Source organism: Myripristis murdjan, chromosome 24 (assembly GCF_902150065.1).
Source record: "Myripristis murdjan chromosome 24, fMyrMur1.1, whole genome shotgun sequence".
NCBI classification, from domain to species: domain Eukaryota; kingdom Metazoa; phylum Chordata; class Actinopteri; order Holocentriformes; family Holocentridae; genus Myripristis; species Myripristis murdjan.
The window spans coordinates 2,495,258-2,522,539 of record NC_044003.1 but is presented as its reverse complement, the minus strand read 5'-3'; the positions used below and the strand labels follow the sequence as shown (position 1 = coordinate 2,522,539).

Below are 27,282 nucleotides of genomic sequence, written 5' to 3'. Positions count from 1 at the left end.
CAAAGTGGCAGAGAGTGAACACAATTCAGTGAAAGAAGGAAACCAGAGCCTCACATTGAGAACTAATTCATCATTACGTTCATGTGGGAACAGAGTTTTTAAGGTGTGTATCCAGTACGCTTCACCTCTTTTTAGAGGCAGTTCATGATTTTGGCTTCTAGGTGGCAGACTGACCTGTTCTATGCCAATGAAGCCTAGACTAGAAATATGACTGGAGTCACTGAGGTGGACAGCTACTGGATCTTCCTGTCATTCCTACAGACGCTACTTTTGTGTTCACTGCTTCACTGTTTGAACTTTGTAGATGTTTCAGCGACATGTACCAGGCCACAAGGAGCAGCAGATAAATCACATGGTGGAGGCTCAGGTGATGCTGCTGCCAACAGGACACCATTTCCCTGCATGTGGCCATGAAAACATGACATTTTCACATTATTGTGACACTGTGCACAGTTTCACATCAGCAGCTGACATTTGGTAATTGACTCAGCAGAGACTGGGAAGGACTTCAAAGTCAGCATGAATCAGATGGTCCCTGAGGTTTTTCTCCTTTTAAGTAGTTCAGTAATCTTATAATAACAGTTCTAAAGAATTCAGTTGGATATTACAAATAAAATGAAATAAAATCAAGCAAGCAATTGAAAAACATCTTCATCATCTATCAATTAATCTCTTATTTATTTTGGGTTAATTTCACCCACTCTGTGTGTGTGTGTGTGTGTGTGTGTGTGTGTGTGTGTGTGTGTGTATGTGTGTGTGTGTCTGTGTATATATCAGGTCAGCAGCTGTCTCTGATCAGTGTGAGTGTTTCTCCACAAAGGACGAGATTCTCACTGAGGCGTCACGCCAGATCCTGAACCCCGGGTACAGAGGCTCAGTGAAGGTGCTGTTGAAGGTGTGGAGGTGGATCAGTGTGTCAGAGGAGACACTGTAGAAGGACAGAGAGCCAGAAGGCCAGTCCAGATACACTGCCACTCTGAGAGAGGAGGAGGGGGCACGGATGGCTACGTGTCTGTCATTGTGACAGGCAGTGAAACCACCATCATGGCAGGCCAGACTCCAGGACTTTTCATTCCTGCCAAGCCCACAGTAATCACTGTTTCCTTTCCTGCTGATTCCTCTGTAAGCCACTGCTACATAAACTCTTCCTTTCCACTCGACCTCCCAGAAGCAGCGACCAGTCAGACCATCACTACACAGAATCTGTTTCCAGCAGTCAAACCTCTCTGGGTGATCAGGATATGGCTGCTCCTCTCGCCCTGCTGTCGCCTTCCTGTTGTCCTCAGACAGGACGAGGTTTTTGTGAGCTGTGTTTGTGTCCAGTTTGAGTTCAAAGGAATCTGATGGAGAGAACAAGACACAACAGACCTGCTGTGGTTATTATCAATCAATCAATCAAACTTTATTTATATAGCATCAAATCACAACAGAAGTTATCTCATGATGCATGTAGAGCAGGTAAAGACCACGCTCTACAAATTATAGTAGAAAAACAAGAAACCCAACAGATTCCCTCCTGAGCATGCTCTTGGCGACAGTGGCAAGGTAAAACTCCCCTTTAACGGGAAGAACCCTCAGGTAGAACCAGACTCAGGAAGAACCCTCAGGTAGAACCAGACTCAGGGCGGGCGGTCATTTACCTCTACCGGTTGGGTGGAGAGGGGGGAGAGAGAGAGAGACAAGGAGACAGAGACAGGGAGATAGGGACAAACTGGGACAAACTGGGACAGCAGACAACAACAGAAACAGCAGGGTATCCTGAACAGGTAATCCAGATGGAAGTGACAAGCAGCATCTAGCCATCTCGTCTGCAGCTGGATGACCTTCCGGGATGAGCAGGACAGTTTGACCTAGACAAGACACACAAAGCACAACGAAAGCAAAGGGGCAGTGGACTCTGGAACAAGCATGCACTGAGTAAAAAAGGGGTATGAGGGGACAGGAAGAAGAAGAAAGGAAGAGGGAAGAGGAAGATTAGAAGAGAGGAAAGTGCTCAGAGCATGATATTAAGTCCCCCGGCAGTCTAGGCCTATAGCAGCATAACTAAGGGCTGGTCCAGGGCAACCTGGGCCGACCCTAACTATAAGCTTTGTCAAAAAGGAAAGTTTTAAGTCTACTCTTAAAGATAGAGAGTGAATCTGCCCTCCGAACTGAGACAGGAAGTTTGTTCCACAAACGTGGAGCCTGGAATTGGAAGGATCTGCCTCCCGATCTAGTTTTAGAGATTTTGGGAACCACCAATAAACCTGCATTTTGGGAGCGCAGTGCTCTGGCAGGGTGATAAGGAACTATGAACTCTTTCAGATAAGATGGTGCCTGCCCATTAAGAGCTTTATAGGTGAGGAGAAGAGTTTCAAATTCTACTCTAGATTCTACAGGAAGCCAATGTAAAGAGGCCAATATTGGAGTAATATGATCTCTTTTCCTAGTTCTAGTCAGCACACGTGCAGCAGCGTTTTGGACCAGCTGGAGAGTCTTTAATGACTTGCTGGTACAACCTGATAATAAGGAGTTACAGTAGTCTAACCTAGAGGTAACGAAGGCGTGGATTAATTTTTCTGCATCATTCTGAGACAAGATATGCCGGACTTTTGAGATATTATGCAAGTGAAAAAAGGCGGTTTTAGAGATCTGTTTAATATGGGAGGTAAAGGACAAATCCGCATCGAAAATGACTCCGAGGTTCCTTACTGTGGAACTGGAGGCCAAGGTAATGCCATCCAGAGTAGCTATGTCATTAGAAACTGATTCCCGAAGGTATTTAGGGCCGAACATGATAACTTATGTTTTTTCTGAGTTTAATAGTAGAAAACTGGTGGCCATCCAGGCCTTTATCTCCTTAAGGCAGGCTTCAAGTTTACTTAGCTGATGAGTTTCATTTGGCTTTATGGATACGTACAACTGAGTATTGTCCGCATAACAATGGAAGTTCACAGAGTATGTCCGGATAATATTACCTAAAGGAAGTATATACGAGATGAATAAAATAGGACCAAGCACAGAACCCTGCGGAACAGCATATTTTACCTTCCCACAGGAGGAGGATTCATTATTAACATTAACAAACTGATGTCGGTCTAATCGGTCTTATCTGCTGGTTTATTAATTGTTTGATTATTGATTTGTTAACACTTTGATGATGACACATTGTGTCAGCCGTCCTCTTCATTCACAGCATGATCTGAATGAATGGACATCACAAACTGCTGTGGAAATTCACTTTACATCTGTAAGAGCAATTTATATATGGTCATTCATTAATTTGTATGAAAAAATACAACAAAATCACTATCATTGCTATTATTTGTTAATAGGCGTTTTGATTTTTGAGTTTTCTGTGTTGAGTTTTTAAAATGACAGTTTTAATGTCTGTGAAAAAAATGAAAATGGAGAGGTGGTTTAAAAAATGATCAAGGCTTTGCGTGAATGTGTTAACTGTTTTTACTGTATGTGTAAAAAATTAATTTGTAAAATGTTTAAATATTAAAGGAACAATGACTGTCTTTGTCATTGAGCATCAAATGTGCTTTTGTTTGGTTCAACAGGAAAAAGCAGCAGAGAACAAGCAGCAGAAACTGCAGCTGCAGCATCTAAACAGCTGAATGTTTGCTGCTTTGTGTTCAGGAGTCAAACTAAATCCACACTTACACTTCCTCAGACCTGGTTTCAACCACTGCTCTCCACCATGGTCCACCCTGGAGGAAGAAACAGAGTCAGAGCAGCAGATTCTCTTTGATGATGGAAACATGGGCAGTAAATAACCTTCCCTATGAAGGATTTAGCTGACCACATCACTCATATCCATCATTAAACATGAAACAATATTCCTCAGGCCTCTGTAAGACATTGTGTGTGTCTCTCCATACCTGAGAGCCTCCAGTCTCCAGGTTGGATCCTCCAGTCCAGCAGAGAGCAGCTTCACTCCTGAGTCCCCTGGATGATTGTAGCTCAGGTCCAGCTCTCTCAGATGGGAGGGGTTGGAGCTGAGAGCTGAGGCCAGAGAAGCACAGCCTTCCTGTGTGAGCAGACAGCCTGACAGCCTGCACACCATCACAAACACAATCAGTCCACCACATCATCTGCTTTGTGTTTTCACAAAATCCTACACAGGTTAGGAATCTGATCAGTGACATGAAGCTGCATGTAAAACAGGTCTGAACTGGTCATGTGTTGAGCAGGTTGAGGAATCCTGACCTGAGAGCCTCCAGTCTGCAGTGTGGACTCTCCAGTCCAGCAGAGAGCAGTTTCACTCCTGAATCCTGCAGCTGGTTGTTACTCAGGTCCAGCTCTCTCAGACTAGAGGACTGGGAGCTGAGAACTGAGGCCAGAGCTGCACAGCTTCTCTCTGACAGATTACACGCACTCAGCCTGAGGAAGAAGTAGAGATGCAAACAATACTATTACACCTAGTTTTCTCTTGTTGAGAAAACAATATTTTATGTGTTAAATATGTCCAGTTATCTATGAACCTACACAGATTTCTTGGAGGCTTTGACCAGTGGCAGCAGCCCCAGAAGAGCCTCCTCTGAAGCAGAGTATTTCTTCAGGTCAAACACCTCCAGATCCTGTTCTGATGACAGTAAGATGAAGACCAGAGCTGACCACTGAGCAGGGGACAGTTTGACTGTGGAGAGACGTCCTGAACTCAGGTACTGCTGGATCTCCTCCACTAGAGAATGGTCATTCAGCTCATTCAGACAGTGGAACAGGTTGATGCTTCTCTCTGGAGAGGGGTTCTCCCTTATTTTCTCCTTGATGAACTGGACTGTTTCCTGATTGGTCTGTGAGCTACTTCCTGTCTGTGTCAGCAGGCCTCGTAGGAGAGTCTGATTGGTCTGCAGTGAAAGACCCAGGAGGAAGCGCAGGAACAAGTCCAGGTGTCCATTTGGACTCTGTAAGGCCTTGTCCACAGCATTCTGGTGGAGGTGTTTTAGTTGGGAGGTTGATTGTCCTCCTGACAGCAGATTGACTTCAGAGTTGATGAATGTCACAAAGACATGGACAGCAGCCAGAAACTCCTGAAGGCTCCGATGGACGAAGCAGAAAACCTTGTCCTGGTATAGCCCACGCTCCTCTTTAAAGATCTGTGTGAACACTCCTGAGTACACTGAGGCTGCTCTGATATCAATGCCACACTCTGCCAGGTCTGCTTCATAGAAGATCAGGTTGCCTTTCTCCAGCTCCTCAAAAGCCAGTTTTCCCAGAGACAGGATCATATTCCTGGTCTTTTTAGTCCAGTGTGGATCTATCTCAGCTCTCCCATGATACTTGACATTCTGCATTTTGGACTGAACCACCAGGAAATGGATGTACATCTCAGTCAGGGTCTTGGGCAGGTCTCCTCCCTCACTGGTTTTCAACACGTCCTCCACAACTGTAGCAGTGATCCAGCAGAAGACTGGGATGTGGCACATGATGTGGAGGCTTCGTGACGTCTTGATGTGGGAGATGATTCTGCTGGCCTGCTCCTCATCTCTGAATCTCTTCCTGAAGTATTCCTCCTTCTGTGGGTCAGTGAAGCCTCTCACCTCTGTCACCATGTCAACGCACTCAGGAGGGATCTGATTGGCCGCTGCGGGTCGTGAGGTAATCCAGAGGTGAGCAGAGGGAAGCAGGTTCCCCATGATGAGGTTTGTCAGCAGAACGTCCACTGAGGTGGACTCTGTAACATCAGTCAGGATCTGGTTGTTCTTGAAGTCCAGAGGAAGTCGACACTCATCCAGACCGTCAAAGATCAACACAACCTGGAACTGCTCAAACCTGCTGATTCCTGCTCCTTTGGTCTCAGTGAAGAAGTGATGAAGAAGTTCCACCAAGCTCAACTTTTTCCCTCTCAGCAGATTCAGCTCTCTGAAAGTGAATGGAAATGTGAAGTGGACATGCTGGTTGGCTTTGTGTTCAGCCCAGTCCAGAGTGAACTTGTGTGTTAAGACTGTTTTCCCAATGCCAGCCACTCCCTTTGTCATCACTGTTCTGATTGGTTGATCTCTTCCAGGTAAAGGTTTAAAGATGTCTTCACATTTGATTGGTGTTTCTGGTCTGGCTGGTTTCCTGGATGCTGTTTCAATCTGTCTGACCTCATGTTCCTCATTGAGCTCTCCACTCTCTCCCTCTGTGATGTACAGCTCTGTGTAGATCTGATTCAGAGGTGTTGGGTTTCCTGCTTTAGCAATCCCCTCAAACAAACACTCAAACCTCTTCTTCAGGTTAGATCTGAGTTCACGTTGGCACCCTGTGAGAGTTCCTGAGTGAACAGACAACAAATAACAATGTGAGAAATGTGAAAATTTCCCGGGAAATGTATCTGTTGGCCTCTTTCAACAATAAATCAAACAACAGTCTGCAGAAACAAAGAAAGAGGTGAACATCTTGATCAGGATTTAGGGAGAATAAAGTTCACAGTTTAACAAACAACACAGCGCTGCCTCAGCCAGAGTGCTGGTGCTGCTGTCCTGGAGTATTCAGAGGCTCATGACAGGAAAACAGGAGGAACTTTGGCTGTTTCCTTGAAAAATGGCGCAGTGCATCGACGCCATCACAAGAGCTCTCACTCTTTGTTGTTTGTTCACTGTTTTTAATGTAATCATCTTTGAGACACTTGCCACTGTTGGCCAAGAATCACTTGTGTGGATAGGCGATGAAGTTTCTGCGCTTTCTAATGTGATTCCGGAGCTTTGCTCTATGTCCTACTCATCGTCATGGGGCAAGCAGTCCCGTCAGAGAGACCGATATGCAGGTGACAAGATGTGCCAGTGTCAGAGAGGCCAACACCAAGGCAAGCGAGGAGGGGTGCTTTTAAGCTGCCGCCCCTGTGCGACCGTGCCTTGTTTTTATATTGTCCTTGTGTGAAAGGCATGGGCCACAAACTACTGCTCAAAATGAATTGCCCCTGGTGGGATTAATAAAGTTGTGATTAATTGATTGATTGATTGACCCACCTATCTACCTGACAAACATGCAGTCTTTGCCAAACAAAACTGAAGACTGGCTGAGCTGGATCCAGTCCCAGTGGGAGGCGAGGGATTGCTCCGTTTTCAACCACGGGGCTGAGAGAGAGTACCAGCTGAGAGAAAGTACCATTAAAACAAAAGGAGGAGGTGTGTGTGTGTGTGTTTTTTTATTATTAATTATTAATTAAAATTGGCACACAGACACTTGTCATGGACAAAACTTACACCACTGATCTCGAATGCCTTGTTATTAAAGGTTGTCCTTTTAATCGTCCTCAGGAGTTTTCAGCTGTTCTTATGTTAACTGTTCACAATCATCCTCTGGCTGACGCCTCCACTGCCCATTATGAACTGACTGATGTGATACATAAATATGAAAACTCTCAACCAGATGCTGGAGATTGTAGCTGGAGATTTTAACCACTGTTCTTTTAAATCCATTCTCCCCAACTACCATACCATACCATACCATACCATACCATACCATCTTCTGCCGCTTATCTGGGGCCGTGTCGCGGGGGCAGCAGTCTAAGCAGGGACACCCAGACTTCCCTCTCCCCAGACACTTCTGCCAGCTCCTCAGGAGGAACACCAAGGCGTTCCCAGGCCAGCCGAGAGACATAGTCCCTCCAGCGTGTCCTGGGTCTTCCCCGGGGCCTCCTCCCAGTGGGGCATGCCCGGAACACCTCCCCAGGGAGGAGTCCAGGGGGCATCCAAAACAGATGCCTGAGCCACCTCAACTGGTTCCTCTCGATACTGAGTTCCTCCCGAGTGACCGAGCTCCTCACCCTATCTCTGGTGGCCGGGCCTTTGCCCAGCCCGAACTGGTGACGTGGGTCTAACCCTCTGTGGGTTCACCACCCGCAAGGGTAGCTGTAAGGGGTCGGTGCTATGTGGATTGGGCAGCAGTTGAAGGCGGGGGCCTCGGCGACCCGATCCCCGGACTCCCAAACTACCACCAGCATATAGAAATTCACACCAGAGGCAACAAAATTTAGACCACTGTTACAGCGACTTGAAGTCTGCATACCGGTCCTTTCTTAGACTGTAAATCTGATCATCTGTCTATCCTCTCCTCCTCACTTATGTACAGAGGAATAGATTAATAAAACAAACTGTACACACTATTCAGGGCTGGTCTAAAGACACTGCGGCACAACTACAAGCGTGGTTTAATGCCACAGATTGACTGTTTTTAAATCAGAAGACCTGTATCAAACTGTGATGCTCTCAATGGATATATTCATTTTTGTATTGGCTTGTGTGTCCCACCTAAGGTGGTAAAACAATATTCCAGCCAAAAACCCTGGCTCAATATGGATGTTAGACTCAAATTGAAGGAACGTGCCACCACTTTTAAATGTGGAGATGTTACTGGCTACAAGCTTGCTAGATACTCACTGGTCGATTAAAGCTGCTAAACACTCTTATGGAGAGTGCATCAAGGACTTATGTGGCAGAGTCTGAACACTATTACCTCTTATGAACCCAGAGGCTACATTAGTACAGCTCATGACCACTCCAAATGAATGGCATTATCCCCAGGTTGTGAGATTATGTTAGCAGGTCTCCCCTGTGCTCACAGACTTGTCCAACATGTCACTGGAGCAGCGTCTTGTTCAGCATAGCTTTAAGGAATCCTCTATTATACCAGTAGCTAAGAAATCACCTATGACCTGTCACAGTGATTACAGACCTATTGCTCTTACTTCAGTATTAATGAAATGCTTGGAGTGGCTACGCGCTGCATTATATCAAATGTCTGATTCCTGTCTCTTGAGATCCTCTGCACTTCACTTATAGGAAAAACAGATATGTGGAGGACGCTATTTCCTAGGCTTTGAACTCTGTTATCGAACACTTGGATGAGGGGAAAGTTTATCTCAAAATTCTTTTTATAGATGACAGTTCTTCTAACACGATTATTCCCTCAAATCTCATTCGCAAACTGCAGTGTCTTGGTTTATGTCATAGTGTGTGTGAATGGATTTTTACTTTCTTAACTCTGAGACCTCAAAGAGTACTCGGTACTTATGGCTGCATCGCCTCTTACCATAACAATTTGATCGTAAGGTATACTAACGGTACAACTGTCATTGAGCTTATAAAATCAGATCTGAGGTTCAAAACTTAATCAAGCGGAGGGAGAACAACAGCCCAACTTACATTAACTTATTATCCCAAAACAAAGGAGCTTGTTATTATTTTTAACCGTGAAAAAGCATCCCATCTCCCAATCACTATAAATGGCACTGAGGTTGAGATGTTGAGATGGTTGAGAAATTATAATTTAAAATTTTTTTTCTTGCATTTTTGTGCACCTTCTGTGTCAGGTCATTGTTGGCCTGAATAATTTTAACCATGTATTGCATTTGAATAACCGCTTATGAATGGCACCTGCTTTCTGTGCCAGGCGATTGTCGGCCTGTGCAAATTTGGGCACCTTAGTTATTATTATCCTGAATTCTTTTCTTATATTGTCTTATGTTTTTACAGTGCCTTTTGTTTTTGTGTCATGTTGTTTTTTTTTTCATTGTTTTTTTACATGGACCTTGCATGGAGCTCTTGCAACCGTTTTCAAATGTGGTTCTGCCTCAAAAATATTGACTCTGAATTTTCATTAGACAAGCAGGAAGTATAAAAGCTTCCCCCTGATAAGAATGCTAATGTGTAAAAAGTGTCAGAGGCTGATAGAATTGAATTGATGGTTTATGGTATTCAGCGGATCTCGACTTGGCTAGTCGACATGAGAAAGTGAGTTTCAGACTTTAGCAGAGCTGGGTGGAAACTTCTCATTTGGACGTCTTACATCTTACATGGAACATTCTTGCTTTTATTTAAATTTATTCATTTATTTATTTTTTGAGCTCATAGATTTTTTGAGTGCAACTGAAGGCGGGAAAACAGAGTGGAAACATTTAGCATTTTGGAACCGAAAAGTATGTCAGCCAGAAAGCACAGAAATGCAGGAGGATTTATTCTAAATTATTTTATTCTACTCATTAAAACAGCTCCTTACTAAAAATAAAAAAGCTTATTTACTGCCTAGTGAAAGTATGTTTTAATTTAGACATAGCCATGAAAATTACTTTTAAATCTACCAGCAGCCTACTTAGGGTCACCATAAGGATGATTTTGAAATAAAATCTACAGCAGAAAATGTGTGTCGTTGCAGTATCTTTGAACTGAAAGTACTAACAATATGTAATAATTTGGATTGGATTATTCAGAAGCAAGAAGATCAAATTTTGTTTTATACTTGATGACAAGAAGTTTAAATGGCAGCTCTGCTATTCTAATAGGTGAATTGTATCAGAAGTGCAACAGAGCTCATTATAATATCAGATATTAGTAAATCACTGGCTAAACTGGTACCAGTTATTTTGTAGCTCAGGCAGCTGGTTTGTGCCTGCCTTAGTAAATCAGGGGGTAAGACTAAGATTTTTTATGAAGCACTTCCTGTCCTTCATGGTTGGTTCTTCATGAAGTGGAAAAGGAAACAAAAGGCAGAACCTGAACTTGACGGGTTCTGAAGAGTCCCAGGTTGTGGAAAGTTCCAGGTTTCCCTTGACAGTGGAAAAGGGCCACATGACATCGATTTAGCTCATAACTGCTGGTGGAAAAACGAGTCCTGACTCTGTGCAGCCAAATGTGAAAGGACACAGTTTTCATGTGAACTTTGTGTTCAGCTTTTTACACAAATATTACAAATCAACACTTTAACCAGGTTATCTGTGGGGATTGTGCTCATTTCACTTCCAATCTGGAATGATGAGATCTTGTTTTAGAAATGTCTGTATTTACAGCAGAGGGTAGAAATGCAAACATTTCCATTTTACCATCATTCCTCCTTTCCATCCTGTTAAAGGAGTTAAAAGCCTCTTACTGCTCTGCAGATGCTCAGCCAGCTCCGCCTGCTTCATTCTCCTCAGGAAGTGCAGTGTGATCTGCAGAAAAGCCTCTCTGCTGCTCCACCTCTGCTCTTCCTCCTCACTGTCCAACACCTCCTCATCCTCCCTCTGCCTCTCTAAGCATTCTGAGTAATCTGGCCTCAGAGACCTCTGGAGGTTTTTCAGCTCCTTCTTCACAAAAGTGTTGATGTTCTCCTCCAGCAGCTGCAACAGAAAAATAAAAGAATCAGACTTCCACATTAAAATCAGGACATGGAATTTTCTTGGTTGAACTTCTTCTTCTACACCCTGTTACAAACCTTCTTAGAGTTTTGGACAAAAGATTTGAACCTATCAAGATCTATCAAGAATTTTTTTTTGACTATTTCTAATCTTTGTCCATGACCAAGTCTGATATTGCTAGCTTACTCTGTGAAATACATACTAGCGGTTTTGATACATATAATTATAAACATCAGTGGTTTAACCATTCGGTGACATGGATTGCTCTTTGGTTAGGATGGAAATGACTTAACTTTTCATATCCCTGCGTACATACAGTGTCATCAAGGATCAAGTTCTTTAATGTACAACTAGCTAGATTTATGTTTAATTTTAACATTTAAGTGACTTGCAAATGAAAAGTGCCAAAACAGATAAAAACACTGAGAATAATTCCCGAAGGTATTGTCCCCAGAGCCTCTGAAAGAAGCTTAAAATCCCCTCGGTGGGGGAGGGATTTTAAACCCAAGCCTGTGGGAGTAGATGTGTTTAAGAAGAGGAGCGCTCAGAGTGCATTACTGTCTCTCTATTTCTTTACTTTTATATTTTTTGTTTTTATTTTACTCCCCTTCTCTTTATTGTTATACATTTTATTAAATTAATTAAAAAAAAACAGTCAGAACAGCAACGTAAGTTGAAAGTTTTCAACGGCGTCTTAAAGCCATCTCTGTATCCTGGGTTTCCAATGATTTTAATGGTTTTATTACCTTCCTTCTTATTTGTATTGGTATGTATACCATATGTTTGTTGCTGTTTATTGTTTTTGTTTGCTTGTTGTCATTATTTGTTGTTTATTAATTGTGATTTATCTGTGCCTTTTGCAGTGACTTTTAATGAGTGTGAAGCAAGTGTAACTTTCTGTTTTAAAAGGTGAAATATGACGAAAAGTCACTTCCTGATTTATTTACAACAACAGAATAAATCAGGAAGGTGTAAATACTGCAGGAGATCATTTGCACACCATAAATATGGAGGCCAGGTCTGTTTGATGCTGCTGGGCAGACTGAGCACTGGGAACCTCTGAGCTCTGCTGGTGGACTCTGTGGAGGACACACACACACACACACACACACACACACACACACACACACACACACACACACACACACACATACCCACACACACACACACCCACACCCACACACACACACACACACACACACACACACACACACACAGAGGAAACTCAGTCAACAGAGTCTGAAGGTTGGAACCAATTCTGTATCTCATGACTGTGAATCTGAAAACAGAAAAAAAAAAACAGTTTGAAATAATTACCCATGATCCACAGAGTGCCGTCCATCTTTGAAGGCAATAGGTCGATGCATCGACCAGTCACTCTTCATGGACACACAGCTGGGCTCAGGGGAGTCTGGTCTCTCCTTCTGGATCCTGATAGAAACATCAGGAACACAGTGAAGAAGATCTGAGTCCTCATTAAAAAATAACTGAATGTTTACTTTCTCAATAAAGTTAAAATGCTAAGATAATAATGTCTCATTTATTTTTAGAGGCATATCTGTATAAAACTTGTATGGATTTATTTGTTTTTGTCAATTTAGTTTTCAACAAATCATGAACCTCTAAAGTCCTTTGAGACTTTATCAGAGATTGAGGGATATAAAACTGTGAATTTGACAAAAGAAAAAAAACATCTGTTTTATCATCAGTTTGAAATAATTACCCATAATCCACAGAGTGCTGTTCATCTTTGAAGGCAATAGGTCGATGCATAGACCAGTCACTCTTCATGGACACACAGCTGGGTTCAGGTTCTGGTTCAGGTTCAGGTTGTGGTTCAGGTTCATGTTCTCCAGACAGAGTGGTTCTAGAGGCGGGGAACCTCCTCTCTCTCTTCCCAGCCGGTTCCATAGCAGAGCCAACACCTTGACACAAACACAGCGGCTGATTGATGACAACAAGCTTTCCATGACAGGATGTGTGCTGTCTTCCTGTCAGCACCATGTCACATATACAGAGTGGACGTAACACTCAGAGCAGCCGCCCTTTACATCAAACCCACTGAGCAGCTTCATCTACAGAGGACTTTGAATCCTCTGGGACTCTTACCCTAACTTGTAACTTGTATGTTTTTATTGTCTGTGAGATCTTTTAATACCTTGTTTTATCTTGTTTTATGTATTTGTATTATGTTTTATTGTTGTATGGGATCGTTTAGTAATTTACTCTATCGTTGTTTTATGTGTGTTTATTTGTGATTTGTTTTTATTGGAAAGCACCTTGTAACCTGGGTTTGGAAAGGTGCTATATAAATAAATAAATAATAATAACCCTAACCCTGAAACAGGAGGTGACAGTTGGGTAAAAACTAATATATCAGATGAAACAACAGGTCATAATATTTCCTGTCTTGGTGTGTCGACAACAGAAAAAAGGAACTTCAGCCAAGTTGATGCAAGCTGTCAGACCGGCTGTTTGCTGCATGTTTCATCAGTGAAATGAGTTCAGATCACAATCTGCCTGACTCTGACTCTGTTCACCACTAAAACATGACAGCTACAACAGTTTAGACAAAGATGATTTTGTTCTCAGTGTCAGAGATCAGAGGTGAAGTGAGCCAGATGCAGCATCATTCTCTTCCATTTTTCTGTTCACAGGAAAAATAAGAGAAGTCGCCTCCAGATTCACCAAACCTTCTCAGCCAGAATGATGAAGCCCAGCAGGATGTAAAGTGGAGGTGTGTGTCTGAGCCTGTCAGCAGCAGAAGGAAACGCCTCCTGAACACAATTTAACAGCAGCTGTTGCTCCGTGTGCAAAACCCTCTGGCACATGGCCAGGAACTACAGACTGCAGGAACTCAGTGCCAGGCCACATTTCACATTTAGGGATCTTATAACGTGAAACTTTTCACTTTCTAATATGATAAATCATTTATTGTTATAACAAGAAAAGTTTCTTGTTATAACACAGAAAACATCAATAAACTTTTCACATAATGGAAACAGAGAAATCAGGTTTAGAAAGACTTTCCAGCTCCTTGTGGTCTCAGTGTGCTCTCAGTCCTCGAGCTCTGAAACACAATGTAGGAGCCTGTTCATCAAACATCTCTAATGATCCCTGGTCGGCTCTTTACCTGCTGAGTCACATCCACATCAAATCCAAGAGACTTTCAGCTTCATCTGGAGAGGAAACACAGAGAGAGAAGACGCTGCTGATCCTCCTGCGACAGTCCTGAGTTTGTGTGTGTGTGTCTGTGTGTGTGTGTGTCTCTGTGTGTGTGTGTCTCTGTGTGTACTTCTGATCTGTGACATTACTTCCTCATAAGTTCAGCCTCAAACCCTCACACATGCGTACTTGATTCAGCACAGAAGTGCTTGCTGTGCTCTGATGGTAACCTTGGTACGGTGAGCAGAGACAGTTAGTATGGTGGCTGGCTCAGGTGTGACCAGGTGAGAGTCTCTGTGGTGTCGCTCAGGACGCAGGACGCAGCTCTTTTTCTTTCCCTTTACTCAACAAACTGTTGCATCCTTGGCAGGTGTGGTCAATGGAACAAATAAGGATATTTGTTTGTCTTCAAATCTCTATAATAACAAGGCCATTTAAATTACAGGCCATATTTGCATAATAGTAACAGTACAACAGTAAGATAATAAAAAAAAATATTACTACTTATAATGATGACAAAATGTAAAGGATATAAATTCTCTACACTCAGAATAACACCACCACTGGTCAACAGGCAGGAATAACAGACAGTGCAGTGCACCTCAAAGCTTATAGGCATAAACAGGCAGAATTATCAAGGTCACAGTGCCCCCTTGTGGTGACATACGTAACATAAATTCCACTCCAACTTAGCGATGTATTTCCAGCACCAAACATTTTAAACTGTCTTAATACAGGAAGTAATACACAGTAGTCTAGTAGAATAATACACAGAATAACCCAGACAGTGACTGGCGAGCTGAAAGGAGAATTATTCACTCGGCAGCAACCGACTTATAAAGTTTCCCCCGCAGCGCCGAGGTGCGCTCCTGAGGGTTTAAAGTGCGTCAGAGTCGCACAACATCTGCACGAAACTAACTACATCCTCACAAACAGCATCAACATGGAGGAAAATACAACAAGGAAATATCGATTTACCTACTGCCGTCTCTATGTAATTATATTAGCAACACAGGCCGATATGTAATATCTAACATCTGAAACATTTCAGTTTTTACTGAACTAAGTAAATAAACAACAGGTTCTTACTTAAAGGTCAGGGACTCACAGCGAACGGAAAATATGATGCACCGGATTCACCTTCACACAAACTCATTACGCTAGCGGGCTAAACTACTAATTATGTATTTAATTAAGGAAAACATGGCCTACATTATATTTTCTGAGCACTCTTTTGTACAGAAACAGTTTCGCAAATCTAGGGTTACCGTCTGGAGTGGGGGAGGGGCAGAGAGAGATGGTCGAGCGAGGTAGACAGTGAACAGAGAAAGCGAAAGTACACACACACACACACACACACACACACACACACACACACACACACACACACACACACACACACCGAGCGGCCTGTCCTCACCTGCAGTGAGAGCGGGGAGTCCAGTGGAGTCCAGCTGCTTCACAGTCTCTGCTCTGCTCTCCTGTTCACTTTCTGACTGCTGAGCACTTTCACACAACTCCCATTAAAAGAGTCAACTTCCTGTTTCCACACAGCGGCTGCTAACACAGGACACTTTGGAGTCAACTGGACAATCTGCACTTTGAGCACAGAGGGAGCGGCACGGCGGATTCAGAGCAGGACGAGGCTCTGCGTTCACTTCCCATTCTGTTTACGGGGCAGAAGCGCCACCAAGTGGACATGAAGGGAACTTCTCTCGATTGGACAAAATCCTCACCCACTTCCATACTAACTGGCTTAGATCATCATGTTGCTTCCAATTTCCCTACCCAGAACACACTCACGCAAATTAACGCACACTCCTGATGGCGATCAGCTGATTATCCCGACTGTAAAATTCACCTGGCGGCGAGTTGCCAGGGTTTGTCTCCCGACTGTTTGCCGAGATCACGACATGTCTCCTATCTCCTGGCCAGCAAACTTATCCTGTGTGCGTCTTCAAACGTGGGTGTGGGTTTTCTCATGCCTTGCCATTGATCTTTGCTGTATCACATCTGCCTTTGTGTGGCAAGCAGCAATAATATGAGCGATGCCGGTAACGGGAAGTAATGTAGATATGCAAATTTATGTAAATATATAGGCTATATTCTGCAAGTAGGCTATACTGATTTAATTTCGTAATTTATGTTAATGCTGCCATGGTTGTTATTGTAACTTTACGATGTTGTATTGTGCTGTTTGAACAGGAAATTAATTATGTAATGTGTGAATGTTAAATATTAGTACTGTGGAAGGCCATAGGGCCAAAAAATTCAGATTATGACTGTTATGTTAAACGTGCTGATACAAAGTGCTATGTTATGTTAATTATATGAGTTCTGATGGCTATTTTTTGTTTCCTTTTTTGTTGTTACAGCACACATAGAAATTAAGCATTTACAAGAACGATAAAGGAAGCAAACCTGGAAAGAAATAAAAAAAAATGCCTGTTTGCGGCAAAACTGGACTTCTCTCTCCTGTGTCCTCCTTCCACCTCTCCAACCATCTGACCGTGGTTAGCCTGTTCCCCGGCATCTTAAACTGTCCCAGTGTCTCACCTTACCCAGAGTGTAACCATTAATTTCATGGTCCTCCGAACCGGATTAAGAGATGATGGCAGGCTGGGGGTTGGAATCTAGTATACCAGAGCATCCCGAAGGGGAAGATGGACCCCTGAATCTGGATGCAACAGCGCAGCCAGGTCCAGGTGGAACTGGTTTGCGCCCCCACAGAGTGAGAAGAGCGCCCGACCGCTACACTGACCCAATGGGCTCCTCAACTCGTACACCCCGAAGTCCTCACCCGTTGGCCATCACATTCTCACAAGGGAAATTGCCCACACGCAGGGGCGCCGTAAATGGGGGAAAAGTTAGGACAATTCCAAGGGCCCTTGCCTCACAGGGGCCCCAAAAAATAGATAAAAACTAATATAAAATTATTGAACCATCATCGAGTAAATATAGCCAATATATATTTCAGAAATAATACTGTCATTATGATCTCTTTGTTTTTACTTGTTTTTGGCAGTAAAAGTTAAAAATCCCCATTGACCACAAAGTAAACCTCCCCTATCTGCATTGAAATGGTTTGGTCCTGCAGCCGCGCTAGCTCTTCAAACCGATCAGACTTTGCGGTTTTTCCGAAGTGGTCAACATGTTTGGAGTATCGCCCAATTATTCTTTAAGTATACAAGCTGTGATGGCAGAGCGCACCGTGTCCCCGCCTGCCATGCAGAAGACTACGGGTTCAATTCCCCGCGCGGACAAAAGCGCATTGTTATTCTATTACCTCACTTAGTTGTTAACCATGACAGTGAAGTGATTCTTATTATTCTGCCTGTCATTGGCTAGATGGCACAGACAGTGGCACTTAGGGTTTCTGTAATTTTCATTTCTGTACTCTTTTTGTGAATTTGTATTGTAACCCAGGTGCTAAATTATTATTATTATTATTATTATTATTATTATGCTTTTTTTTTTTTTTTTTTTTGCCTTTTTTAAATGCCTTGTTCTAACTTTATGGGGATATATATTGAAATTCAGCTATCGCTGAAATAGAATGTTTGGTCAGTAGTTCGGGACTCTCACCCCCCTGCTTTGCAGTAGGAAGAGAGGAGAAAATTTCTGGTGCATGCAGACTGAGTGACTGCTCTCAATACAATCAGAGAAATGTTTATATTTTCTGGAAATCAGAAGATTAAATTGAAACGACCATATAGCCTCATATATGTATTTTTTAACCCCAAATCCAATGCCACCACCTGTGAGTCTACAGTTTTGGAGATAAATTAGACCTGCATGCACTCTAAAAAATAAAACATTGGGCCAACAAAAAAAAATTAAGGCAACGTTTTGCATCAAGCTTTTTGAGTTATGACAACTGCTGGTAGAATTACATTGATCCAACACATTTATTTAAATATGATGAATTAGCTTTTCTGCCATAATCATAAGCATTTCTGAGTAACATGAACTTAATATCAGCCAACATGAACACAAGTTTTCAAGCTGACTTTATTTTAAAAATCAAGTTGTCCAAATATTTTTTTCAATATTTGAAAGCATTTTCAATACAACCATAGCCTAATATTTCTCTAGATTAAATTAATTTTTTTATGTTCACCAACTTCTAGCATTGTATTTTCCCAACAAAAAATATTTTCTCATCCCAACTCATCTTTCTTTTTTCTTTTCTTTTCTTTTCTTGTCTTAGTAAAGCCTACCTTTCTGAATGAAGTCAAACAAAGCAAAGATTAGACAATTAAGCTGCCTTTATTTTGCACTGTGATTTCACATCATCAGCACATTACACTCAAAATTAAAATTTACACAAATATCTATAAATATAACCTGATAAAACCTCAACCTTTGATAACTGTAACAGTAACACCAGTATTATGGATTAACTCTAAACGTAATGTAGAGAAGTCCTCAGTCCAAACTTCCAACTCACTGAGAGTGCTGAGGTTTTAGAGCACAATCAGAAAATACTGCACTTTAGATTCATTACTTTTGAGCTGGCTTTTTGTCCATCAAGCACCAGGAATCGCTTCTGAAATACCTCCAAAGGGCTCAAAAGTACAACATTTACAAGCCCATTGCATTGTGTTAGATACTGGAAAAAAATGTTTTGTTACATATGTACTAACTTCACAAAATGCTTAACAAAAAATGTATTTGCAATGCAATTACAGTGAAGTGGTAGCTAATTAGCAACAGGTTTGTCACACAAAGTATGTAGCTTTATGCAACCTATCATGAACTGAAAAAAAAAAAAATGGTCAGAATGACACAGGAGTGGTGCTATTTTAAGACCATACTGTTTCAGGACATGCTGTCAAATTTAACCATTCAATGTTTACAATTTATTACTCAAATTAAAGATTCAGAATCAAATTAATCATATATTATTAAGTATCATATGTCAATATGTGTTTGGTGTGGGGCAGCTTAATGTTAACTAAACTGTAAATATGGTAACAATAACCTGAAAGAAGGATGGTGTGGAGCTACTGCCTGATACATGGAACCTTTCTGTGGCGCGAAAATAAAGCCTACATCCCAAACAGTAACATTATTCGATAAATTACATGCTTTGAAACAAATACATCAGATGAAGGAACCTACTATGATATGGTTAAATTTATGGTTGTTTCATCCCCTCCATATTGCTCCCTAGTTAACATTATTTAGTTTAGCATTGGTGGATGTCTTGTTCTCATTTTGTTCTCTACTGGAACATTGCAAAGTACTCATGCAAGAACAACACATAAACAATAGAACTGCAGAACTGTTTTAAGCATAAAATTACCCCCTCAGTGTTAGATTAAGAGTTCCTGCTTGTTTGTCAAACAATAACAGTTTTACAAAAAGCTAATTGGCATACAGTGTCTAACTTACAGTGTCTAACAGCAAAAAACAGGAAGTGTGTGTTGATAATCATATCACCATTCAAAGTAAAAAATGCCCACAATGTTGGAGTAACAAAGAATAACTGTAATAACCGTTCACCTTGTTTGAGAAAGAACACGCATTGTGTTGCTTGTATTTTTCCTCAGTCTGCAGCCATTTGAACTTGTCCAGGCATGTATAGTGGGCGGGGAAATTCAAAGTGTAGAAAAATTAAGTTGTCAGCAAATGTAATTACGTTACCAGGACATTAATTTTGTTCCTTATTGTTGTGTAAAAGATTTTAAGTTTGGCTAAGTCATGATAGTGTGTTGAGACAGTAGGTGTAATTTTGGTGTCAATAGGACTCAATAAAATAACAGTTCGAAACAAAAAGTCTGATGATATCATAGAACTCATTTTTTTTTCTCACAACAATACAAGTATTTAAGCACTGGCTAAAGGTCCTCTGAATTACTTTTTAGAGTGTGCGGGACTACAAGAGAGACAGTGAGCAGTAACCAAGTAACTGTTATGTTGTTCTTTTCACAAATATGGGAATGATGGTCAAAAATATCATTAAAATGCATCGTTTTATATAAAACAGCATCAAAATTTTACAAGGGCCCAATCAGATTTCTTTTCATGGGGCCCAAAATCCCTGGCGGCGCCCCTGCCCACACGAGCACACACAGCAGAGGAACGCCTTTCCATCAGTCCAGACAATATAAATCTGAACACCACGCCTCTCACCTGGGAGACACAGATGGATTTCAAATATACTTATCAGCCATAACTTCAATGAACGTGCAGTCACTCCTGCCGCCAAGTTTCTGTTTGAGTCAGTGATGTGAAATTATCAGCTTCTTCATGCTGTGCATTGTTTCCTCTTCTGTAATTTGATGTGACTTGTGTCTCATAATTTCCTCGAGTCGTCCACGGCTCCTTGTTACACTGCAGGTGTTTTCATGGTATGTTGTGTGTGTTGAGGTGTAATACGTTCACAAAAAATATCGGTTTTATCCTCTTCTATTAACCTGATTGTGATTTTACCCAAAAAACACAGAAATTATATTTTTAAAAGAGGAAGAATCGTTATGTTCAATCTAAACAAAGTTAATTTTGTTTAATTTAAAAATTATTCTGAATCTGTTCACATGGACAAATAATCGCTCTGCTCTCTTGATCCCTCTTCAATCCGTGTATCATTCGTTCTTTCTATTTTCAATTGCCAATCAAAAATTAAAAAATGAAAAAGTGACTGGTTATTTTGTTATTTGTTTTTTAATCTAACACCAAAATCCAAAATATGCCTGGTTTTTCGTAGTTCAATTTTAGGCTCGGATCAAAAATACGAAATGGAAAAACGGGAATCAGGACTGAATTTGATTTTATTATTTAATTGGTCCGGTTTACGTGACACAGAAGTTTGGTAATGAGCGGTAGCTCACAGCAGATCACAGCAGCCAGGTGCATTCAGTCCCGCCACCCTGATCACCGCCACCATGGATAGTTATTACGTGTTGTTTCGAGGACCAAAGCGTGTGGCTCTAAAAGAAGAGGACATGACAACCGAAAAAATTATTATTATTATTATTATTATTATTATTATTATTATCATTATTATTATTATTATTATTATTTTGAATAAATAATGTGGAAGCAATGATCTAATAGTTGATCTATTCTGCAGGTCAGAGATCTTCAGGTGGGTCAGTCCAAAGACATTGGACAAGGATTTCATTCACCTGGACAGAAAATACTTCTGTATACCTGTAAACAAAGTTTGCAGTGTGTCAGAGAGAAGGCACATAGAAATCATAAAGAAAATCCAACACACCATCTCAAACTCAAAGTTGAACTTTATTAAATAAAACCATGTTACAGTCTGCTCAGGATCTTCCTAAGGTGTGAACAGCAGGTGACTGACATGTTCTTATACAGTCACCTGTCAAAGAAATGTGAAGCAACTGGACTTTCTCTCATAACCACAGAAACATTAACACAATTCACAATCAGATAACCCAGCTTGCATTTTAACATTTATTCAACATATCGTGATATCGTGATATATTGATATCGTGATGTTGTTTCAATGTCTTCCCAGCTGTTTCAATGTCTTCCCAAATTAATAAGGAGTTTCTCCTTATTAATTTTTAGTGATTCAGATGCGAACCCCCCGGCAGCGGGAACGGAATTTTCTATATTAATTCACTGTTGGGCCTTCAACATTAGTTCACTCATGTTGAAACAACATCACAATATCAACGCTGATTCTGTTTGCAAAATCAAAACCAAATTCAACATTGATTCACCCATGAGTTATGATGTTGATTCAGTGTTGAATAAATGTTAAAATGCCAGCTGGGAAGACATTGAAACAACATCACAATATCAACGTTGATTCACTTTGCAAAATCAACACTTAATTCAATATTAATTCACTGTTGTGCCTTCAACATTAGTTCACTCATGTTGAAACATAAGACACTGAAACAGCATCACGATATCGTTGATTCGCTTTGCAAAATCAGAACCAAATTCAACACTGATTCACCCATGAGTTATGATGTTGATTCAGTGTTGAATAAATGTTAAAATGCCAGCTGGGTGGAAGAGGCCAATAGGTTGAATCAACATACAGATCTTGTTTATATTTCAACGTTGATTTATTGATAGGTTGTCAACGTTTCCGCAGTTGTTAGCTTTATATATTATTTCAACATTGTTTCAATGTAGAAACAACAACTGACATGTTTTAAATTATATTTCAATGTTGAACGTCGGTTGAATGCCAGCTGGGAAACGTCTTGCAGCATTAAAGAATAAAATATATAGTATGATGATGTAGCATTGATTATTTTATGCAGAATACCTTTAACAAGCATAACTTCATTACACTTTTAAACACCTCAGTAACATCATCACAAGAGTTTAAAATTAAAGACAATCAATCAGTCAATCGTAAACAAAAATTGTCTCTGATATGGAGGTCAATCATTAATTTGTTATTTATTTTGAATTTGTTTTGTCTTACTTTGTACGTTTGTGTGTGTGAGTGTGTTAGATAGGCACACGAGTTGTTTTTTGCAAGTTCAAGTTGAGTCCCAAGTCTCTTATGGTTGTAATGAGCATTTTATCTTCGGCTGCATCGCTGTGTCTAAGCTATTCAAAGCATCTACACCACTAGTATCACTCTTTTTTAAGTTCTATTTTTTAAGTATTTTACAATAAAAGAATATGTATAAGTGATGGAAGCTGTTGGGTTCTCTGTGCTTTCTGTTTGAAACAGAAAGCAAAAAAAAAAAAAGTGTGCACCCACTGTTAGAAATCATGGACTGGATCCCTCCCTCACATAAAACTAGAGCAAAACTTCCAAATTACGTTTTATAATCAAAAAATTTTGGAAAAAATAGTGTTTAAACAATGTCTCTCTGCACTGGAAGGTAACGGCATTTGTGAAAAGTGTCAGTCTGGGTTCCTGAAGAATCTCAGCACTGAGATGGCTCCAGGTTACTGAAGGCCTCTCATTGGCTGCTGATGGCGGCGTGTGCTCCGTTCTCGTGGTCTTGGACCTCAGCGCAGAACACGACTGATCACAGCCTCCTGTCACACAGACTGAGGCTCTGGTTGGGGATTTCTGGAACAGCTTCAGAACGACTACCTGTCGGATAGGAGGCTCAGAGTCTCTGTGAATAACTGTGTCTCTCCAGTTTCTCCTGTTACAGTATGGTGTGCCTCGGGCCGGTTTTGGGACCAATTTCATTTTCTTTATACATGCTTCCCCTTGGGCAAATTATTCATAGACATGATGGTTCCTTTCAATGTTAAACTGATGATACACATGAAGTACCTGCTCGTTTCAACCAGAACCAAGAGACGTGACTGGCTCCCAACATGTTTTACAATAGATTCAAAGATCTTATTGATTACTTTCAAGGCTCTTCATGGCATCTGATCTCTTCTCTGACTTCTTAGTACTGAACATGCTGGTACAAACTTTGAGATCCTCAGGCAGACGTTTTTTGTCAGTTCTGGAGCCCCGGCTGAAAGCTAAAGGGGACAGAGCTGTTACGGCCCCAAGGCTCTGGGGTCCTTTCTTAAAACAAACTTTTCTGATTTTTCTTGACTTGTAATTTCCTTTGAACCATTTTTTAAACCCTATGAACCATGCACTTTTCACAAAACCCCTTTTTTCCACCATTAAAATACCAAACGTGGACTTGGACACGCATTAAATGCACTTCACCATGCTCTGCAGACTGTCCACACACATCATTAAAATAGAGCCCCTTGTGGTTTTAGAAGTGTTGGTTTCCTGTGCCCTCTTTGTGTCAGTCTCATTTAAAACAGCCCAGCTTCCCACACCTGCCCTGATTTAGATCCATCAGCCCTGATTGATCTGTTCCCTCCCCAGATCAGCAGATCCTGTTTTCTCCTGTCTTGTGTTTTCTTGTGTCCTCGTTCGTCTCTGGTGTGTTTCAGTTCTGTGTTCAGTTCTGTCTTTGTCGGTTCATGGTGTGTGTTTGCCTTGCCTGTTTTCAGAGTCTCTGAATTCCTGTGTTAACATGCCTTAATTATATTAAATATGTTAAATGCTGCAGGCCTGCCTGGTCTCCTACATTTGGGTCCTCCTGCTCTGCTGCATGTAACAAACCCTAAAATCTCAAGTCTCAAGTCATTGTGTGTGCAATTTCAGTCCAAGCCCAAGTTATGTGTTTGGCAGCTCATGTAGCATTATTGTCTAAAACAAATTTCCCGCAAGGGACAATAAAGTTTATCCTGATCCTGATCCTGAAATCCCACACTCAAATCTACCTTTCATCTCCAAAATCCTTGAAAAAACAGTTGCCTCCCAACTCCATTCTCACCTATTCCACAACAACCTGTATGAACAGTTCCAGTCCGGTTTCCATCCACTCCATAGCACTGAAACAGCACTTATCAAAATCACCAATGACCTCCTCATGGCAGCTGATTCTGGACTCCTCACCATCTTCATTCTCCTCAAACTGAGTGCAGCCTTTGATACCATCTGTCACACCACCCTCCTCAACAGGCTATCTTCCATCGGCATCACCCACACTCCACTGGACTGGTTCAAATCTTACCTCTCTGGCCGCACTCAGTTCATTCAACTCAAGTCTCTTAAATCTATCCCCTCCTCCGTTACTTCTGGCATGCCCCATGGCTCTGTCCTGTGGCCCCTGCTCTTCATCATCTACCTCCTTCCCCTTGGCAATATCTTCCGCAAATTCAACATTCATTTCCACTGCTACGCTGATGACACCCAGCTCTACCTCACCACCAAACCCTCGTCCTCTCTCCCGCCCACCTACCTTACTGACTGCGTCTCTGAAATAAAAACCTGGTTCACCAAAACCTTCCAAATTAAACAGTAATAAAACCGAGGTTCTCCTCATTGGCACCAAATCCACTTTATCCAAAACTGACAGCTTTTCTCTCATAATTGACAACTCCACTGTTTCACCCTCCCCCCAAGTTACGAGCCTCAGTGTCATCCTGGACAGCACACTATCCTTTCAATCCCACATCAATAACATTACCTGGTCTGCCTACTTCCATCTACGGAACATCAATCGCCTCCGTCCCTCCCTTACCCCCCACATCCTCATCACTTCCCACCTGGATTACTGTAACTCTCTCCTCTTCAGCCTCCCTCACAAATCCCTCCATAAACATCAAATGGTCCAGAATTCAGCTGCCCGCGTCATAACTCGAACCCCCTCCATCCACCACATCAGTCCTGTCCTTCAGCAGCCCCCTGGCTCCCGGTTCAGTTCTGCATTCAATTCAAAATCCTCCTGTTTACATTCAAGGCCATCCACAACCTCACCCCCCCATATCTTTCCGACCTCCTCCACGTTCCCACTCCCTCCCGTGCCCTAAGATCCTCTTCCTCCATACACCTGTCTGTCCCCTCCGCCTGTCTCACGGGGAGCCGCTCTGCTCCCCGTCTCTGGAGTTCATTACCAGCCCAACTCAGAAACACTGACTCATTCACCCAGTTCAAATCACAACTCAAAACGCATCTGTTCAAAACTGCTTATCTCACTTGATGTTCATTTCTCTGCCTCTTTCTCTCGTTTTTATTCTTTATTTTTATTGCTGCTGTTTTTAAATGTGTTCTCATGTTTTTAAATGTGTTCTGATGTTTTTAAATGTGTTCTGTATGGTGACCTTGAGTACCAACACAGGCGCCTTTAAATAAAATTTATTATTATTATTGTTATTGTTAAATCCCCATCTCTGGTGTGTGTGTGTGTGTGTGTGTGTGTGTGTGTGTGTGTGTTTCCACACAGGAGGCAACTCTCACTCCTCAAATGTCACACAGAGACACTGAGGAGTCATATTCCCAAATCTCAAACCCTGGGTACAGAGGCTCAGTGAAGGTGTTGTTGAAGGTGTGGAGGTGGATCAGTGTGTCAGAGGAGACGCTGTAGAAGGACAGAGAGCCAGCAGGCCAGTCCAGATACACTGCCACTCTGTTAGAGGAGGGACGGACAGGAATGGCTGTTCCTCTGTTATTGTGTCTGGCAGAGAAACCATCATCAGAGCAGGCCAGACTCCAGGACTTGTCATTCCTGCCAAGCCCACAGTCTTCACTATTTCCTCTCCTGTTGATTCCTCTGTAAGTCACTGATATATAAACTCTTCCTTTCTTCTCGACCTCCCAGTAGCAGCGACCAGTCAGACCATCACTACACAGGATCTGTCTCCAGAAGGCAAACCTCTCTGGGTGATCAGGATATGGCTGCTCTTCTCTCACCGCTGTCACTTTCCTGTTGTCCTCAGACAGGACGAGGTTTCTGTGAGCTGTATTTGTGTCCAGTTTGAGTTCACAGGAATCTGATGGAGAGAACAAGACACAACAGACCTGCAGTGGTTATGCTTAAATATTAAAGGAATAAAAGATTGCCTTTGTCATTGTTGAGGGTCAAATTGTTTGGTTCAACAGGTAAAATCAGCGGAGAATGTCACAGAGACCCTTATTATTTGTTTTTTTAAATCACTTGATCCTGATGTGTGTGTGTTTTTACATTTTGTGTGGTTTGATCATTTTATAGTTTATTCTTAGATTTTATCTAGATTTTATATTGCATGTTTTTGCATGGGTTGTTTTATATTGGTTTTACTGGTTTTGATTTGTTTATGGAGGATCAAGTAAATTGATAGAGCTGAGACTGATTAAGGGACACAACCCTGGACTCGCGATTGGAGCACAGGACCGTGACAGCAGGTTAAATAGGGTGATCACAGACAGGTGAGGAGAACGAGAGGACACCGAGGGAAGGCAGACGGCAAGGGCATGGAGGAGCGCAACACACACTAACGTGAACAAACGGCTGGACGGCATCGGAAAAGGAAGCGGCGTGGTGACAGCATGCGGGCCGACTGAGAGAGAGGCCGGCCAGGACGACATCCGACGAGCGGCGGAGGACGAGCCGAGAGAGGATTGGTTCAACTCTCACGTAAATATATGCAAAAGACCTGTGTGTATGTGTGCTACCCTTTCTTTGAGAGAGTCGTGATCTGAGGTCAGTTAGTTTCTGTCTCCCGCAGCGGCTGCCGGAGGGAAGGACCCCGCACGCTGAGATGCAGGACCGGAGCCGAGACCTGGCGGACCC

General features: G+C 42.0%; 1 pseudogene; it reads right to left on the bottom strand.

Annotated features, from left to right (window-relative positions):
* Positions 1-2,076: 2,076 nt before the first annotated feature.
* LOC115356569 (uncharacterized) lies at positions 2,077-23,443 on the bottom strand (annotated as a pseudogene).
* Between the last annotated feature and the right edge of the window lie 3,839 nt (positions 23,444-27,282).